Source organism: Lipotes vexillifer, unplaced genomic scaffold, assembly GCF_000442215.2.
Source record: "Lipotes vexillifer unplaced genomic scaffold, Lipotes_vexillifer_v1.1 scaffold1344, whole genome shotgun sequence".
Classification (NCBI taxonomy): Eukaryota; Metazoa; Chordata; class Mammalia; order Artiodactyla; family Lipotidae; genus Lipotes; species Lipotes vexillifer.
The window spans coordinates 888,356-908,271 of record NW_006775258.1 but is presented as its reverse complement, the minus strand read 5'-3'; the positions used below and the strand labels follow the sequence as shown (position 1 = coordinate 908,271).

Sequence of the window (19,916 nt, the reverse complement as noted above, 5' to 3'; positions counted from 1 at the left end):
GGGACCAGGCCTGGGGGCTGAGGGGAGGAGGGAGCCGGCCTCTTCGGGATCCCCAGGGCTAGGAAGCCTCCTACGCAGGAGGGCCTTGGACTCAGCGTAACTACCACCCAGGGTCTCCTACCCCTCCCCTGGTAGAGGGGTTCTTCAGCTTCCAGGGCCCCAAGATCCTCCCCACCAACGTCTGACCCCAACTACAGAGTTGGGGACCCAGAGACACCCTCCCCGGCTTCTTTTTTCTTGGAGGCTCCCAGAATTCCCTGAAGCTGTTATACCCAGGGTTTATTATGGTGAAGGATGCAAGTTAAAATCAGTGAGCACAGAGGGGATGAGCAGGGTCCAGCTTCCTCGTTGTGGCAGCCCAGGGAATCCCACCTGAGTCCTGAAGTGCAGGGTTTATTGGGGTCTGTCACGTCAGTGTGGGACCACCATGTGCCTGACCTTAGCCTCCAGCCCCCAGGGGCGACTCAGGAAGCCCCACTGTGCATCGTGCCGTCAACACAGACCAGCCTGGACTGAGGAACACGGAGCACGGACACTCCCGTCAGACTCAAGGTGACCTCCTAGAGCCAGGAGCAGAGGCCCGGCCTCTCTGTGGGCAGGTGAACCCACACCGCACAGGCCCTGGTGCAGTTCCCGTTCCGTGTAGTCAGCATGAGTGCACGTGGGTCAGCCAGTGTCTGTGTGTCTCAGCCTGTGACCACAGACCACACTGTCCTGCTCTGCTCACAAGAGCGAGGCCAATGGAGGGACAGGGGTGGGAACAAAGCCGGGTCATGGTCCGGCTGGGTGAGAAAGGGTCCAAGGAGCAAGAACCCGGCTGCCCTTGCCTGGTGAGCCGAGAGCTGACGTCCCCCCTGTGGGCAGCCCCTCTCCCCACGTCCCGAGGTAAGGCTGCCTTTCCTGCACCCTGGGGCAGGGTCATACCTGTGTATACAGCAGGACGCACAGCAGTGCATGCAGCAGGCCTGATGCCTGCCCTTGCCATGTACTTGGGGGCTTGCTGAGGGTGGAATATCCTGACAGGACACGGGCCGAACCCGGGGAGGATGTAGGGGTGAAGCGTTTGGGAGCTTCTGGAGGGGATCCTCACCTGTCTGCACAGGTGGATTGAGGACACAGACCAAGGGTGGGCAGGCAGGGAGTCCAGTCCTGGGTCACCCCTGAGGCTGGAGGAGGGGTGTGGAGCTGGGGGTGATGGCGGTGGGGACGAGGGGCTGATCCCCAGACAGTGTGGAGAGGGACCTTCCGAGGCAGTGGGGAAGGTGAAGACTGTGCCCGATGGCAGGACGGAGAGACCAGCAGGCGGCGCTGTAGGCGCGGGTATCAGGGCTGCTCCCTCCAGGTCGGCGCCAGAGCCCCGCACCGCTGGAAACCACGCGGTGTCCGGACAGAACCCCAGAGGATGGGGGGGTCGGGTGGGCGGGAAGAGTTTGGAAAAGTCACCTTATCTCCACATGTCCTGGGGGAGGGGTTCCCTGCTCCATCCTCTTTCCTTAGAGTCTCCCCACCTGGGGAAGTCAACACCCTCAACAGCCGGTAGTGCACGGCTTGGAATTTGTCCGGAGGGTGAAGGGGAAGGGGGGAAAGGAAGGAGAGACAAGCTCTACGTGTTTGGACAGCACGGGCCACTCTAATTTCCAATCAGGAAGAGGAATTTCCCAAAGGCTCAGGCTGACCCTGTAACCAGAATGGGGCTTGAAGCAATCCTGCCACTTTGTGGCCAGTTCCAGAAACAAGTTGAAGACAGTTGCTCAGGGGCACTGCAATCCACCACGTCTGCAGTGTTGTAAATGACAACTATTATGGGAAAATGGCTTGGGGTAAGTAACTGTAAAGGACTTGAAAACAAGGCAGGATTGCAGGAACCGGATTGCAAGAGGTAGATTGGACTCGCCGTTAAAGCGCATGAAAGCTTCTCAACATTGCCTATGATTCAGTTGGTCAAAAAGCGTGTACAGGTTGAAACCCATATGGATTTTGTGGCCAACCAAACATGCAGGAAGTACAAATTAACACTACAAGATGTAGCACTTTGCCCCAGTCAGAATGGCCATCCTCACAAAGTGTAAAAACAAGAAATGGAGGAGAGGACGCGGAGAAAAGAGAACCGTGCTATGCTGATGATGGGAATGTCAACTGCTAACAGCCACGCTGGAGAAAGGTATGATGTTTCCTAAAAATTCTAAAAAACAGAGCTACAGGGACTTCCTGGTGGTGCAGAGGTTAAGAATCCAACTGCCAAGGCAGAGGACACCGGTTCGAGCCCTGGTCCTGAAAGATAACACATGCTGCGGAGCAACTAAGCCCGTGCACCACAACTACCAAGCCTGTGCTCTACAGCCCATGAGCCGCAACTACGGAGCCCATGTGCCACAGCTACTGAAGCCTGACGCCTAGAGCCCGGGCTCCAAAAGAAGACAAGACGCTGCAATGAGAAGACCATGCACTTCAACAAAGAGTAGCCCCAAGTTCCTGCAACTAGAGAAACTCCACGTGAAATAACGAAGACCCACACAGGCACAAAAGATTAATTAATTAATTAAAAAACAATAGAGCTACAGAGCATACGGCACTTCCATTCCTGGGTGTATATCTCGGGATAACCATAAATCGATAGGACACAGGCACTTCAAATATTAGTGCAGCACTTTTGCAGGAGCCTCCACTTGAAAACAATATAAATATCCTTGGAAGGAAAAAATGGATAAAGAAGATATGGTACTTATGTACAATGGAAGAGTACTCAGCCATGAAATCAATGAAATAAGGCCAGTTGCAGCAACTCGGGTGGACTTAGGTACGATCATGTAAGTGACATAAGTAAGACACAAAAAGACACTTAGCATAAGGTATCATTTATAGATGGAATCTAAAAATGGCTACGCATGAACTAAATTACAAAACAGAAACAGAGTCACACATTTAGAAAACACACTTAGGGCTGTTAAAGGAGAAAGGTGGGGTGGGGTGAGGCATAAACTAGAGGGTTGAAATTAGCACAGATACCAGTCCAAAGACCAAATAGATAATCGACAAGACCTACTCTATAGCTCAAGAACTGCACTCAGCACACTCTAGTCACCAGAAAAGAATATATACGACTGGTAAGAATCTGAAAAAGAATTTATGGATGTCTCTCTGTAAGTGAAACAAGTGGATGTGCAGCAGAAAGAAAGACAGCATTGAAAATCAGCTACACTCCATTATAAAAATAAATTACAAAAAAACAAACGACAGAGAGAAAATGCTACAAAACACACTCAGGGGCTGTGATACAACCTGGATTGACCACAACTAGACCCACAGCTGGATGGGCCCTAAGGCTGGACACTCGTGGGGCTGAGAGGCATGGTGAGGATGAGTCAGCAAATGTAGCCCCTTTAGCGTAATACTTCCTGATCCCCATTCCATGGATCCCAAATCTCCAGGTGCAGGGGACCCTTCGTACAGCTAAAATATGCATGGGACACACTGACGATGGTACAACGTCGCATCGGGAAGAGTTTAAGAAAAGGCACATAATCTCCTCATCTCCAGGTGCTCGGGTTCCCCCCTCCAGACACTTTCCTAACAATCTCCCCACTAGGGGAAGTCATCACCCTGAACATCCTCTTTCGCACAGTCTGGAATTTGTCCGGAGGATGAACTGCAACGGGGGAAAACAATAAGAGAAAAGCCCTAGGTATTTGGACAGGCTATGCCACTCTAATTTCCAATGAGGAAGACGAATTGACCAAAGGCTCAGCTTGCCCTTGGAACCGGAATAGGGCTTGAAGCAATCCAGCTGTTTTGTGGCCAGTTCCCAAAGAAACAAGTTGAAAAGTAGACCTCAGGGGCACTGCAATTCTCAGTGCTGCAGGATTGTAAAAGATACCTAACGTGGAAAAATGTCTTGAGGTAACCGACCAAAAAGGACTTGAAAGCAAGGTAGAATTGCAGGAACCGGACTTCAAGAGGGACATTGGTCTCACCCCTAAAGCACATGGAAAGGGGCAGAACTTCTTCAGCGATGCCATTGGCCAAAAAGGGCACATGCGTTCTGCATGAATATATTCAGAAAAAAAACGCATATGCCCTTTTTGGCCAAGCAAGCAGTCACAGGGTGCAAATCAACACTACAAAGAGGTATCGCTTTGCATCAGTCACAAGGGCCATCCTCAGAAAGAGTAAAAACCAGAAATGCAGGATAGGACATGGAGAAAAGGGAGCCATTTTAGGCTGATTGTGGGAAGGTAAATTGCCAAGGCACTCTGGAGAAGTGTATTGTGTTTCCCAAAAAAGTCTAAGAAACAAACGTATAGAACACACGGCACTTCCACTCATGGGTGTATATCTAGGGAAAACAAAAACTCGACAGGACACTGGCACCACAACGTTGAGTTCGGAACTGTTTACAAGAGCCTCGACTTGGATACAACTGCAATTTCCTTGAAAGGAAAACATGGATAAAGAAGATGTCATACGTATTTACAATGGAATATAATTCATCATGAAATCAATGAAATAAGGCTAGTTGCAACCACTCAAGTGTACTTCGGTACGATCATTCTCAGTGAAATATGTCAGACAGAAAAAGAGACTTAGCATAAGATATCAGATATAGGTGGAATATCACAATTGCTACACATGAACTTAATGACAAAATAGACACAGCTTCACACATTTAGAAAACTCGACTGGCAGCGTGAACACAGACTGAAGGGATTAGTGCACCACGGCTAGCCTGGAGGGAGTCCAGGGAAATGTCTGGACCTGCCAAAGAGGCAAGAGACTTTTTCTTCCCTCTTTGTTTCCTGGTGCGCGAGAAGAGAGGATTAAGAGCGACGCTTAAAGGAGCTCCAGAGACGGGCGTGAGCTGCTGCTAACAGCGCGGACCCCAGAGACGGGCATGAGACGCTAAGGCTGCTGCTGCTGCCACCCAGAAGCCTGTGTGCAAGCACAGGTCACTATCCACACCTCCCTTCCAGGGAGCCTGTGCAGCCCGCCACTGCCAGGGTCACGGGATCCAGGGACAATATCCCCGGGAGAATGCACGGCACAGCTCAGGCTGGTGTAACGTCCAACTGGCCTCTGCCACTGAAGGCTTGCCTCGCTTCATGCCCCTCCCTCCCCCTGGCCTGAGTGAGCCAGAGCCCCCGAATCAGCGGATCCTTTAACCCCGTCCCATCTGAGCGAAGAACAGACGCCCTCCGGCGACCTACAAGCAGAGGCGAGGTCAAATCCAAAGCTGAGCCCCCGGAGCTGTGCAAACAAAGAAGAGAAAGGGAAATCTCTCCCAGCAGCCTCAGGAGCAGCGGATTAAATCTCCACCATCAACTTGATGTACCCTGCATCTGTGGAATATCTGAATAGACAACGAATCATCCCAAATTGAGGAGGTGGATTTCGAGAGCAAGATTAATTATATTTTCCCCTTTTCCCGTTTTTGTGAATGTGTAATGTGTATGCTTCTGTGTGAGATTTTTGTCTGTATAGCTTTACTTTCACCATTTGTCCTAGGGTTCTATCCGTCCACTTTTTTTTTACTTTTTAAAAAAATTTTTTTCCTAATAATTATTTTTTATTTTATTTTATTTTATCCTCTTTCTTTCTTTCTTTCTTCCTTTCTACTTTTTACCTCTTTTATTCTGAGCCATGTGTACGAAAGGCTCTTGGTGCTCCAGCCAGGCATCAGGACTGTGCCTCTGAGGTGGGACAGCCAACGTCGGGACACTGGTCCACAAGACACCTCTCAGCTCCACGTAATATCACACAGTGAAAATCTCCCACAGATCTCTATCTCAACACCAAAACCCAGCTTCACTCAATGACCAGCAAGCTACACTGCTGGACACCCTATGCCAAACAACTAGCAAGACAGGAACACAATTCCACCCATTAGCAGAGAGGCTGCCTAAAATCATAATAAGTCCACAAACACCCCAAAACACACCACCGGACATGTACCTGCCCACCAGAAAGACAAGATCCAGCCTTATCCAACAGAACACAGGCACTAGTCCCCTCCACCAGGAATCTTACACAACCCACTGAAACAACTTTAGTCACTGGGGACAGACACCGGAAACAATGGGAACAACGAACTTGCAGCCCGAAAAAGGAGAACCCAAACACAGTAAGATAAGCAAAATGAGAAGACAGAAGAACACACAGCAGATGAAGGAGCAAGATAAAACCCCATCAGACCTAACAAATGAAGAGGAAATAGGCAGTCTACCTGAAAAAGAATTCAGAATAGTGATGGTAAACATGATCCAAAATCTTGGAAATAGAATAGAGAAAATGCAAGAAACATTTAACAAGGACCTAGAAGAACTAAAGAGGAAACAAGCAATGATGAACAACACAACAAATGAAATTAAAAATACTCTAGAAGGGATCAATAGCAGAATAACTGAGGCAGAAGAATGGATAAGTGACCTGGAAGTTAAAATAGTGGAAATAACTACTGCAGAGCAGAATAAAGAAAAAAGAAGAAAAGAACTGAGGACAGTCTCAGAGACCTCTGGGACACATTAAATGCACCAACATTCGAATTTTAGGGGTTCCAGAAGAAGAAGAGAAAAAGAAAGGGACTGAGAAAATAATTGAAGACATTTTACTTGAAAACTTCCCTAATATGGGAAAGGAAATAGTTAATCAGGTCCAGGAAGCACAGAGAGTCCCATACAGGATAAATCGAAGGAGAAACACGCCAAGACACATATTAATCAAACTGTCAAAAATTAAATACAAAGAAAACATATTAAAAGCAGCAAAGGAAAAACAACAAATAACACACAAGGGAATACCCATAAGGTTAACAGCTGAACTTTCAGCAGAAACTCTGCAAGCCAGAAGGGACTGGCAGGGCATATTTAAAGTGATGAAGGAGAAAAACCTACAACCAAGATTACTCTATCCAACAAGAATCTCATTCAGATTTGATGGAGAAATTAAAACCTTTACAGACAAGCAAAAGCTGAGAGAGTTCAGCACCACCAAACCAGCTTTACAACAAATGCTAAAGGATCTTCTCTAGGCAAGAAACACAAGAGAAGGAAAAGACTTACAATAACAAACCCCAAACAATTAATAAAATGGGAATAGGAACATACATATCGATAATTACCTTAAATGTAAATGGACTAAATGCTCCCACCAAAAGACACAGACTGGTTGAATGTATACAAAAACAAGAACCATATATATGCTGTCTACAAGAGACACACTTCAGACCTAGAGACACATACAGACTGAAAGTGAGGGAAGGAAAAAGATATTCCATGCAAATGGAAACCAAAAGAAAGTTACAGTAGTGCTGAGAGCCATCCGGATGTGACAAGTATCCCTTGAGCACAGCCAAGGGAACCAGCACAGCTGTTGTCTACGGATGAAGCTCAGCCTTTATAGAATTATAATGAATATTACTAAAGGGTGACCTGGAAGATAAAATAGTGGAAATAACTACTGCAGAGCAGAATAAAGAAAAAAGAATGAAAAGAACTGAGGACAGTCTCAGAGACCTCTGGGACAACATTAAACGCACCAACATTCGAATTATAGGGGTTCCAGAAGAAGAAGAGAAAAAGAAAGGGACTGAGAAAATATTTGAAGAGATTATAGTTGAAAACTTCCCTAATATGGGAAAGGAAATCGTTAATCAAGTCCAGGAAGCACAGAGAGTCCCATACAGGATAAATTCAAGGAGAAATACGCCAAGACACATATTAATCAAACTGTCAAAAACTAAATACAAAGAAAGCATATTAAAAGCAGCAAGGGAAAAACAACAAATAACACACAAGGGAATCCCCATAAGGTTAACAGCTGATCTCTCAGCAGAAACTCTACAAGCCAGAAGGGAGTGGCAGGACATACTGAAAGTGATGAAGGAGAAAAACCTGCAACCAAGATTACTCTACCCAGCAAGGATCTCATTCAGATTTGATGGAGAAATTAAAACCTTTACAGACAAGCAAAAGCTGAGAGAGTTCAGCACCACCAAACCAGCTTTACAACAAATGCTAAAGGAACTTCTCTAGACAAAAACACAAGAGAAGGAAAAGTCCTATAATAACGAACCCAAAACAATTTAGAAAATGGGAATAGGAACATACATATCGATAATTACCTTAAATGTAAATGGACTAAATGCTCCCACCAAAAGACACAGATTGGCTGAATGGATACAAAAACAAGACCCATATATATGGCAAGCATCTCATCTGACTCTGGTGTGAGTGGATCTTCTTTAATCGCCGACTCTGTCCTCCCTTCGGGTTATCCCTGCACTGCCGAGGCTGGACCGCGGCACAGTAGCAATTCTCATATGTGACAAAATAGACTTTAAAATAAAGATTATTAGAAGAGACACAGAAGGACACTACATAATGATCAAGGGATTGATCCAAGAAGAAGATATAACAATTGTAAATATTTATGCACCAAACATAGGAGCACCTCAATACATAAGGCAAATAATAGCAGCCATAAAAGGGGAAATCGACAGCAACACATTCATAGTAGGGGATTTTAACACCCCACTTTCACCAAAGGACAAATCATCCAAAATGAAAATAAATAAGGAAACACAAGCTTTAAATGATACATTAAACAAGATGGACTTAATTGATATTTATAGGACACTCCATCCAAAAACAACAGAATACAAATTTTTCTCAAGTGCTCATGGAACATTCTCCAGGATATATCATATCTTGGGTCACAAATCAAGCCTTGGTAAATTTAAGAAAATTGAAATTGTATCAAGTATCTTTTCCGACAACAATGCCATGAGACTAGATATCAATTACAGGAAAAGATCTGTAAAAAATAAAAACACATGGAGGCCAAACAATACACTACTTAATGACGAAGTGATCACTGAAGAAATCAAAGAAGAAATTAAAAAATACCTAGAAACAAATGATAATGGAGACACGACGACACGAAACCTATGGGATGCAGCAAAAGCAGTTCTAAGAAGGAAGTTTATAGCAATACAAGCACACCTTAAGAAACAGGAAACATCTCGAATAAACAACGTAACCTTGCACCTAAAGCAATTAGAGAAAGAACAAAAAAACTCCAAAGTTAGCAGAAGGAAAGAAATCATAAAAATCAGATCAGAAATAAATGAAAAAGAAATGAAGGAAACAATAGCAAAGATCAATAAAACTAAAAGCTGGTTCTTTGAGAAGATAAACAAAATAGATAACCATTAGCCACACTCATAAAGAAAAAAAGGGAGAAGACTCAAATCAACAGAATTAGAAATGAAAAAGGAGAAGTAACAACTGACACTGCAGAAATACAAAGGATCGTGAGAGATTACTACAAGCAACTCTATGCCAATAAAATGGAAAACCTGCAAGAAATGGACAAATTCTTAGAAATGCACAACGCTGCCAAGACTGAATCAGGAAGAAATATAAAATATGAACAGACCAATCACAAGCACTGAAATTGCAACTATGATTAAAAATCTTCCAACAAACAAAAGCCCAGGACCAGATGGCTTCACAGGCAAATTCTATTAAACATTTAGAGAAGAGCTAACACCTATCCTTCTCAAACAAGAAATCCAAAATATAGCAGAGGGAGGAACACTCCCCAACTCATTCTACGAGGCCACCATCACCTTGATACCAAAACCAGACAAGGATGTCACAAAGAAAGAAAACTACAGGCCAATATCACTGATGAACATAGATGCAAAAATCCGCAACAAAATACTAGCAAACAGAATCCAACAGCACATTAAAAGGATCATACACCATGATCAATTGGGTATATTCCAGGAATGCAAGGATTCTTCAATATACACAAATCAATGTGATAAACCATATTAACAAATTGAAGGAGAAAAACCATATGATCATCTCAATAGATGCACAGAAAGCTTTTGACAAAATTCAACACCCATTTATGATAAAAACCCTGCAGAAATTAGGCATAGAGGGAACTTTCCTCAACATAATAAAGGCCATATATGACAAACCCACAGCCAGCGTCATCCTCAATGGTGAAAAGCTGAAAGCATTTCCACTAACATCAGGAACAAGACAAGGTTGCCCACTCTCACCACTGTTATTCAATATAGTTTTGGAAGTTTTACCCACAGCAATCAGAGAAGAGAAGGAAATAAAAGGAATCCAAATCGGAAAAGAAGAAGTAAAGCTGTCACTATTTGCAGATGACATGATACTATACATAGAGAATCCTAAAGATGCTACCAGAAAACTACTAGAGCTAATCAATGAATTTGGTAAAGTTGCAGGATACAAAATTAATGCACAGAAATCTCTGGCATTCCTATACACTAATGATGAAAAATCTGAAAGTGAAATCAAGAAAACACTCCCATTTACCATAGCAAGAAAAAGAATAAAACATCTAGGAATAAACCTACTAAGGAGACAAAAGACCTGTATGCAGAAAATTATAAGACACTGATGAAAGAAATTAAAGATGATACAAATAGATGGATAGATATACCATGTTCTTGGATTGGAAGAATTAACATTGTGAAAATGACTCTACTACCCAAAGCAATCTACAGATTCAATGCAATCCCTATCAAACTACCACTGGCATTTTTCACAGAACTAGAACAAAAAATTTCACAATTTGTATGGAAACACAAAGACCCCGAATAGCCAAAGTAATCTTGAGAACAAAAAACGGAGCTGGAGGAATCAGGCTTCCTGACTTCACACTATACTACAAAGCTACAGTAATCAAGACAGTATGGTACTGGCACAAAAACAGAAAGATAGATCAATGGAACAGGATAGAAAGCCCAGAGATAAGCCCATGCACATATTGTCACCTTACTTTGATAAAGAAGGCAGGAGTGTACAGTGGAGAAAGGACAGCCTCTTCAATAAGTGGTGCTGGGAAGACTGGACAGGTACATGTAAAAGTATGAGATCAGATCACTCCCTAACACCATACACAAAAATAAGCTCAAAATGGATTAAAGACCTAAATCTAAGGCCAGAAACTATCAAACTCTTGAGGAAAACATAGGCACAACACTATGACATAAATCACAGCAAGATCCTTTTTGACCCACCTCCTATAGAAATGGAAATAAAAATAAAAATAAACAAACGGGACCTAATGAAAGTTCAATGCTTTTGCACAGCAAAGGAAACCATAAACAAGACCAAAAGACAACCCTCAGAATGGGAGAAAACATTTGCAAATGAAGCAACTGACAAAGGATTAATTTCCAAAGTTTAAAAGCAGCTCATGCAGCTCAATAACAAAAAAGCCAACAACCCAATCCAAAAATGGGCAGAAGACCTAAATAGACATTTCTCCAAAGAAGATATACAGACTGCCAACAAACACATGAAAGAATGCTCAACATCATTCATCATTAGAGAAATGCAAATCAAAACTACAATGAGATATCACTGCACACCAGTCAGAATGGCCATCATCAAAAAATCTAGAAACAATAAATGCTGGAGAGGGTGTGGAGAAACGGGAACACTCCTGCACTGCTGGTGGGAGTGTGAATTGGTACAGCCCCTATGGAGAACAGTATGGAGGTTCCTTAAAAAACTACAAATAGACATACCATACGACCCAGCAATCCCACTACTGGGCATATACCCTGAGAAAAACATAATTCAAAAAGAGTCATGTACCAAAATGTTCACTGCAGCTCTATTTATGATAGCCCGGAGATGGAGACAACCTAAGTGCCCATCATCGGATGAATGGATAAAGAAGATGTGGCACATATATACAATGGAATATTACTCAGCCATAAAAAGAAGCGAAATTGAGCTATTTGTAATGAGGTGGATAGACCTAGAGTCTGTCATACAGAGTGAAGTAAGTCAGAAAGAGAAAGACAAATACCGTATGCTAACACATATATACGGAATTTAAGAAAAAAATTGTCATGAAGAACCTAGGGGTAAGACAGGAATAAGGACACAGACCTACTGGAGAACGGACTTGAGGATATGGGGAGGGGGAGGGGTGGCTGTAACAAAGCGAGGGAGAGGCATGAACATATATACACTGCCAAGCGTGGGGTAGGTAGCTAGTGGGAAGCAGCCGCATAGCACAGGGATATCAGCTCGGTGCTTTGTGACCGCCTGGAGGGGTGGGATGGGGAGGGTGGGAGGGAGGGAGATGCAAGAGGGAAGAGATATAGGAATATGTGTATATGTGTAACTGATTCACTTTGTTATAAAGCAGAAACTAACACAGCATTCTAAAGCAATTATACCCCAATAAAGATGTTAAAAAAAAAAAGAAGAGACACAGAAAGTCACTACATAATGATCAAGGGATCGATCCAAGAAGAAGATATAACAATTGTAAATATTTATGCACCCTATATAGGAGCACCTCAATACATAAGGCAAATAATAACAGCCATAAAAGGGGAAATCACCAGTAACACATTCTTAGTAGGGGATTTTAACACCCCACTTTCACCAATGGACAGATCATACAAAATGAAAATAAGGAAACACAAGCTTTAAATGATACATTAAACAAGATGGACTTAATCGATATTTATAGGACATTCCATCCAAAAACAACAGAATACACATTTTTCTCAAGTGCTCATGGAACATTCTCCAGGATATATCATATCTTGGGTCACAAATCAAGCCTTGGTAAATTTAAGAAAATTGAAATTGTATCAAGTATCTTTTCCGACCACGACGCTATGAGACTAGATATCAATTACAGGAAAAGATCTGTAAGAAATACAAACACAAGAGCCCAGGTGGCTGGCGGCTGGGATGGCGGTGCAGCCGCCTAGCTCTCAGCCCACCCCGCATGGTCCCGGCGTCAGCTCTGGCGGGACCCTGGGCAGGTCTGCACCCTCGTCTCCGGTGTCAACCTGGTGCTGAATCTTGAACCCGTGAAATACCTTCTTAATTACATCTGAGAAAAGGATACTGATTGAATCAATGCTTTACACTATAACTCAATGCTCTCCATGAAGCTTGAGATATGCCCACTGTTGAGAGTGAAGCAAAGGTGAAGACCAAAGTTTGCTTTGAGGAATTGCTTAAGGCCCACAATGATCTAATACGTGAAAGAAAAAAACTGAAGAAAAAAATTGGCAAATCTGGAGAAAAATTCTCATTATTGGAGTGTCGTCACAAGTTTTATCGATTGCTACTATGTTTCTGGTTCCAAGAAAATAGAGAAACTTGCATTTGCCCCATTTTGACATAATGGAAATTCAAGGTTATTAGCTTGATGCAGTTAGAAGCAATCTTCAGAAAATCAGAGAAACTAAAAATGATGATATAAGTGCTGCTAACACTAAGAACCCAGGGAAGAACATGCGAGTCACTAAAAACAAACCAAGAGATCCGCAGCCAGCAACTGAAGATCCAGATAATGATGTTACTGTGGAGGACGACAAGCAAGAAAAGGCAAATAAAAAGGTTATACAGCACTCCAGGTGACAACACAGGAAGTGGAGCCGGAAGCTCCTGAGAAGAAGGTGGATGCAACAACCCAGAAAGCATGGACCAAGCCACTGCCAGGTGTCACTCGTGAGAAAAGTGAGAAGGCCAAAGAAGGAGAAAATAGTTTAGATGAGGAAGAACTGATGCAGGTATACCAGCTCCAAGTAGCTGAAGAAATGGCAACGGAGATTAAGAAGAAAATCCGAAAGAAACTCAAGGAGCAGTTGGCTTTCTTTCCCTCAGAGACTTCCTTTCCTTCAGATACTTCATTGTATGATGACAAATTGAATGGTGTAAAGAGAAAAAAAAGAAAGTTCCAATCCTGTCTAAATCTGAAACAAGTACATTGATCATCTCTGATGACCCTGTTGAAGGTGAACAAAAGAAGGAATCTCCAGTTGGAGCAGTTACTTCAGATTCTCATCAAGATGATGAAATAAGCTCAAAGGAACAAAATGTAGAAGACAATGTGCAAGATGAGGCAAAATCCAAACTGAAAAAAGAGAAGAAGTCTAAAACAGTTTCAGATGTTAACGAAGACACTGATGGTGATGGTGTTCATGAAATAACAAGCCGAGATAGTCCAGTTTATCCCAAATGTTTGCTTGATGATGACCTTGTCCTGGGAGTTTACATTCACTGAACTGATCAACTTAAGTCAGATTTTATGATTTCTCACCCGATGGTGAAAATTTATGTGGTTGATGAGAATACTGGTCAATATGTCAAGAAAGATGACAGTGAAAGTCCTGTTTCATCTTACTATGAAAAAGAGAATGTGGATTATATTCTTCCTATTATGACCTATGACCTATTATGACTTTAAACAGTTAAAATCAAGACTTCCAGAGTGGGAAGAACAAATTATATTTAATGAAAACTTTCCCTATTTGCTTTGAGATTGTGATGAGAGTCCTAAAGTCATCCTGTTCTTTGAGATTCTTGATTTCTTAAGCATGGAAGAAATTAAGAACAACTCTGAAATTCGAAACCAAGAATGTGGCTTCTGGAAAATCGCCTGGGCATTTCTTAAGCTTCTAGGAGCCAATGGAAATGTAAACATCAATTCAAAACTTCGCTTGCAGCTGTATTACCCACCCACAAAGCCTCGATCCCAATCAAATGTCGTTGAGGTTTTTGAGTGGTGGTTAAAATGTCCAAGAAATCGTTATCCATCAATGTTGTATGTAACTGTAAGAGGATTAAAAGTTCCAGAATGTATAAAGCCATCTTACTGTTCTATGATGGCTCTTCAGAAAGAAAAGGGTAAACCATTGTATTGTGAACAACACCATGAGGCACGTTCAGTAGACACAGAACCTGGATTACAAGATTCAAAGGAAGTGGTGAAGTGGAAACGACTGCCTGGGCAGGCTTGCCGTATCCCAAACAAGCACCTCTTCTCACTAAATGCAGGAGAGCAAGGATGTTTTTTTCTTTCTTTCTCCCACAATGGAAGAATATTAGCAGCAGCCTGTGCCAGCCGGAATGGGTATCCAATTATTTTATATGAAATTCCTTCTGGACGTTTCATGAGAGAATTGTGTGGCCACCTCAATATCATTTATGATCTTAGCTGGTCAAAAGATGATTGCTATATCCTTACTGCATCATCTGATGGCACTGTCAAGATATGGAAAAATGAAATCTTAATACTTGTTTTTAAATTTTTACATTGAATTATTTATTTCTTTAGTTCCAGAGTAACAGTGTCATTACTATGTGACTATATATTTTGAAGTGAGATGTTATAAAATGGGAAAGTTCATCTCTTTGTTCTTCACTTGACTCTTCTTAAAACTGTGTGATTTTAAGTCTATCAATAAAATATTTAACTTCAGGGCTTCCCTGGTGGCACAGTGGTTGAGAGTCTGCCTGTGGATGCAGGGGACGCCGGTTCGTGCCCCAGTCAGGGAGGATCCCACATGCTGTGGAGGGGCTGGGCCCGTGAGCCATGGCCGCTGGGCCTGCACGTCCAGAGCCTGTGCTCCACGACGGGAGAGGCCACAGCAGTGAGAGGCCCGCGTACCACAAAAAAAAAAAAATTTAACTTCAAGAAGGTTGTAAAAAATACAAACACATGGAGGCTAAACAATACACTACTTAATAACGAAGTGATCACTGAAGAAATCAAAGAGGAAATCAAAAAATACCTAGAAACAAATGATAATGGAGACATGACGAAACAAAACCTATGGGAAGCAGCAAAAGCAGTTCTAAGAGGGAAGTGTAGAGCATAAAATCCTACCTTAAGAAACAGGAAACATCTCAAATAAACAACCTAACCTTGCACCTAAAGCAATTAGAGAAAGAACAAAAATCCCCCAAAGTTAGCAGAAGGAAAGAAATCATAAAGATCAGATCAGAAATAAATGAAAAAGAAATGAAGGAAACAATAGCAAAGATCAATAAAACTAAAAGCTAGTTCTTTGAGAAGATAAACAAAATTGATAAACCATTAGCCACACTCATCAAGAAAAAAAGGGAGAAGACTCAAATCAGTAAAATTAAAAATGAGAAAGGAGAAGTAACAACTGACACTGCAGAAATACAAAAGATCATGAGAGATTACTACAAGGAACTCTGTGCCAATAAAATGGAAAACCTGGAAGAAATGGACAAATTCTTAGAAATGCACAACCTGCCAAGACTGAATCAGGAAGAAATAGAAAATATGAACAGACCAATCACAAGCACTGAAATTGCAACTATGATTAAAAATCTTCCAACAAACAAAAGCCCAGGACCAGATGGCTTCAAAGGCGAATTCTATCAAACATTTGGATGTCACAAAAAAAGAAAACTACAGGCCAATATCACTGATGAACATAGATGCAAAAATCCTCAACAAAATACTAGCAAACAGAATCCAACAGCACATTAAAAGGATCATACACCATGATCAAGTGGGGTTTATTCCAGAAATGCAAGGATTCTTCAATATATGCAAATCAATCAATGTGATACACCATATTAACAAATTGAAGGAGAAAAACCCTATGATCATCTCAATAAATGCTGAGAAAGCTTTCAACAAAATTTAACACCCATTTATGATAAAACTCCTGCAGAATGTAGGCATAGAGGAAACTTTCCTCAACATAATAAAGGCCATATATGACAAACCCACAGCCAACATCGTCCTCAATGGTGAAAAACTGAAACCATTTCCACTAAGATCAGGAACAAGACAAGGTTGCCCACTCTCACCACTCTTATTCAACATAGCTTTGGAAGTTTTAGCCACAGCAATCAGAGAAGAGAAGGAATTAAAAGGAATCCAAATTGGAAAAGAAGAAGTAAAGCTGTCACTGTTTGCAGATGACATGATACTATACACAGAGAATCCCAAAGACACTACCAGAAAACTACTAGAGGTAATTATTGAATTTGGTAAAGTAGCAGGATACAAAATTAATGCACAGAAATCTCTGGCATTCCTATACACTAATGATGAAAAATCTGAAAGTGAAATGAAGAAAACACTCGCATTTACCATTGCGACAAAAAGAATAAAATATCTAGGAATAAACCAACCTAAGGAGACAAAAGACCTGTATGCAGAAAATTATAAGACACTGATGAAAGAAATTAAAGATGATACAAATAGATGGAGAGATATACCATGTTCTTGGATTGGAAGAATCAACATTGTGAAAATGACTCTACTACCCAAAGCAATCTACAGATTCAATGCAATCCCTATCAAACTACCACTGGCATTTTTCACAGAACTAGAACAAAAAATTTCACAATTTGTATGGAAACACAAAAGACCCCGAATAGCCAAAGCAATCTTGAGAACGAAAAACGGAGCTGGAGGAATCAGGCTCCCTGACTTCAGACTATACTACAAAGCTACAGTAATCAAGACAGTATGGTACTGGCACAAAAACAGAAAGATAGATCAATGGAACAGGATAGAAAGCCCAGAGATAAACCCACGCATATATGGTCACCTTATCTTTGATAAAGGAGGCAGGAGTGTACAGTGGAGAAAGGACAGCCTCTTCAATAAGTGGTGCTGGGAAAACTGGACAGGTACATGTAAAAGTATGAGATTAGATCACTCCCTAACACCATACACAAAAATAAGCTCAAAATGGATTAAAGACCTAAATGTAAGGCCAGAAACTATCAAACTCTTAGAAGAAAACAGGTAGAACACTCTATGACATGAATCACAGCAAGATCCTTTTTGACCCACCTCCTACAGAAATGGAAATAAAAACAAAAATAAACAAATGGTATGTAATGCAACTTCAAAGCTTTTGCACAGCAAAGGAAAACATAAACAAGAACAAAAGACAATCCTCAGAATGGGAGAAAACATTTGCAAATGAAGCAACTGACAAAGGATTAATCTCCAAATTTTATATGCAGCTCAATAACAAAAAAACAAACAACCCAATGCAAATATGGGCAGAAGACCTAAATAGACATTTCTCCAAAGAAGATATACAGATTGCCAACAAACACATGAAATAATGCTCAACATCATTAATCATTAGAGAAATGCAAATCAAAACTACAATGAGATATCACTGCACACCAGTCAGAATGGCCATCATCAAAAAATCTAGAAACAATAAATGCTGGAGAGGGTGTGGAGAAAAGGGGACACTCTTGCACTGCTGGTGGGAATGTGAATTTGTACAGCCACTATGGAGAACAGTATGGAAGTTCCTTAAAAAACTAGAAATAGAACTAACATATGACCCAGCAATCCCACTACTGGGCATATACCCTGAGAAATCCATAATTCAAAAAGAGTCATGTACCAAAATGTTCATTGCAGCTCTATTTACAATACCCAGGAGATGGAAACAAACTAAGTGTCCATCATCGGATGAATGGATAAAGAAGATGTGGCACGTATATACAATTGAATATTAATCGGCCATAAAAAGAAATGAAATTTAGTTATTTGTAGTGAGTTGCATGGATGTAGAGTCTGTCATACAGAGTGAAGTAAGTCAGAAATAGAAAGACAAATACCATATGCTAACACATATACATGGAATCTAAGAAGAAAAATAAAATGTCATGAGGAACCTAGGGGTAAGACAGGAATAAAGACACAGACCTAGAGAATGGACTTGAGGATATGGGGAGGGGGAAGGGTAAGCTTGGACAAAGTGAGAGAGTGGCATGGACATATATACACTACCAAATGTAAAATAGATAGCTAGTGGGAAGCAGCCGCATAACACAGGGAGATCAGCTCGGTGCTTTGTAACCACCTAGAGGGGTGGGATAGGGAGGGTGGGAGGGAGGGAGACGCAAGAGGGAAGAGATATGGGGACATATGTATATATAGAGCTGATTCACTTTGTTATAAAGCAGAAACTAACACACCATTGTAAAGCAATTATACTCCAATAAAGATGTAAAAAAAAAAAAAGAAGCTATCACAATATTTTATGTGGTTTATTTTTCTAATACTGAAGGGAGACCACAGTTGTGATGGGTAAAGAACAGGAAGAAGAAAAACAGGTGGATATGGACATTTTGTTATTTACTATCATCTCTTGATCTCAGCCAGGGCTCATTTCCATCGTCTCCAAACCCCTCTCTCAGTTGCGCACACACAGAGGAGAAGCGGTGTGGTCAGAAGCAGGGCACAGATGTAACCAACCCACAGGATGAGACCTTTACCCTGCCTCATACACTCTGAGCTCCACACAGGGAGCCAAGCAGACTCCACTTTCCTCACGAGAAAGTCTGCTCATCACAACACCCAGGGTCACACATGTACCATATACCTGAGAAAGATGAACAATACTCTGGTTTAGAAGTGATAACCCAGCTGTGCTGTCATTTGTTATGAATTATCAAATGGCTTTGGAATGACTGTTCTGCAGTATTAACCCTCTTGGTGAGTAGTAGCTGGGGAGGAACCAGACGGTACTGTTTCGTGTCAACAGTTAGTACCTGGATGAGACACGAACACACAGGAAGAGTGCTCCATGGCCTGCAGAAACCTCCAGCCTTCTGGGAACAAAGCTCCTGCCCTCAGAACTGCTTCTAAAGGTATGTCCATGACCAGCAAGATCAGAAATACCGACTCAGAGCCACATAAAAACCATCACTGATTAGAGCAGGCTAGAAATCTGCCAAGGGTGGCCATCTGTTTAGAAAAGGAGGTTTGGCAAGTATACTTAAGAATACTCTAGTCAGAAAGGAAACAAATGTGCTAAGCTTTTGAGTGGCATGGGCAGGATGGCCTGCATCTCATGCGGTCTTTAAATTACAGGGCGATTAGTAGACACACATCAGAGCTGCTGTTTCCACTGAAATCTGCCTCACAGCCATTGAGTTCTGTGAATTCTACTTACATCAAACGGAGCTGAGCTGGCCTGGGCATCCTGACCACACGGCTCCCTGAAGCAGTCACCGAAAGGAAGGAGACCCATGGCAATGATCTGCGAGCAGAACTTCTCTGCATCGTCTGGAGGCCCGTTCTCCTGCTGG

The 19,916-nt window shown here is 42.0% G+C and overlaps 1 pseudogene; it reads left to right on the top strand.

Moving 5' to 3' along the window:
• The first annotated feature begins 12,975 nt into the window (after nt 1-12,975).
• Nucleotides 12,976-15,088, top strand: LOC103089146 (jouberin-like; annotated as a pseudogene).
• The last annotated feature ends 4,828 nt before the right edge of the window (nt 15,089-19,916 follow it).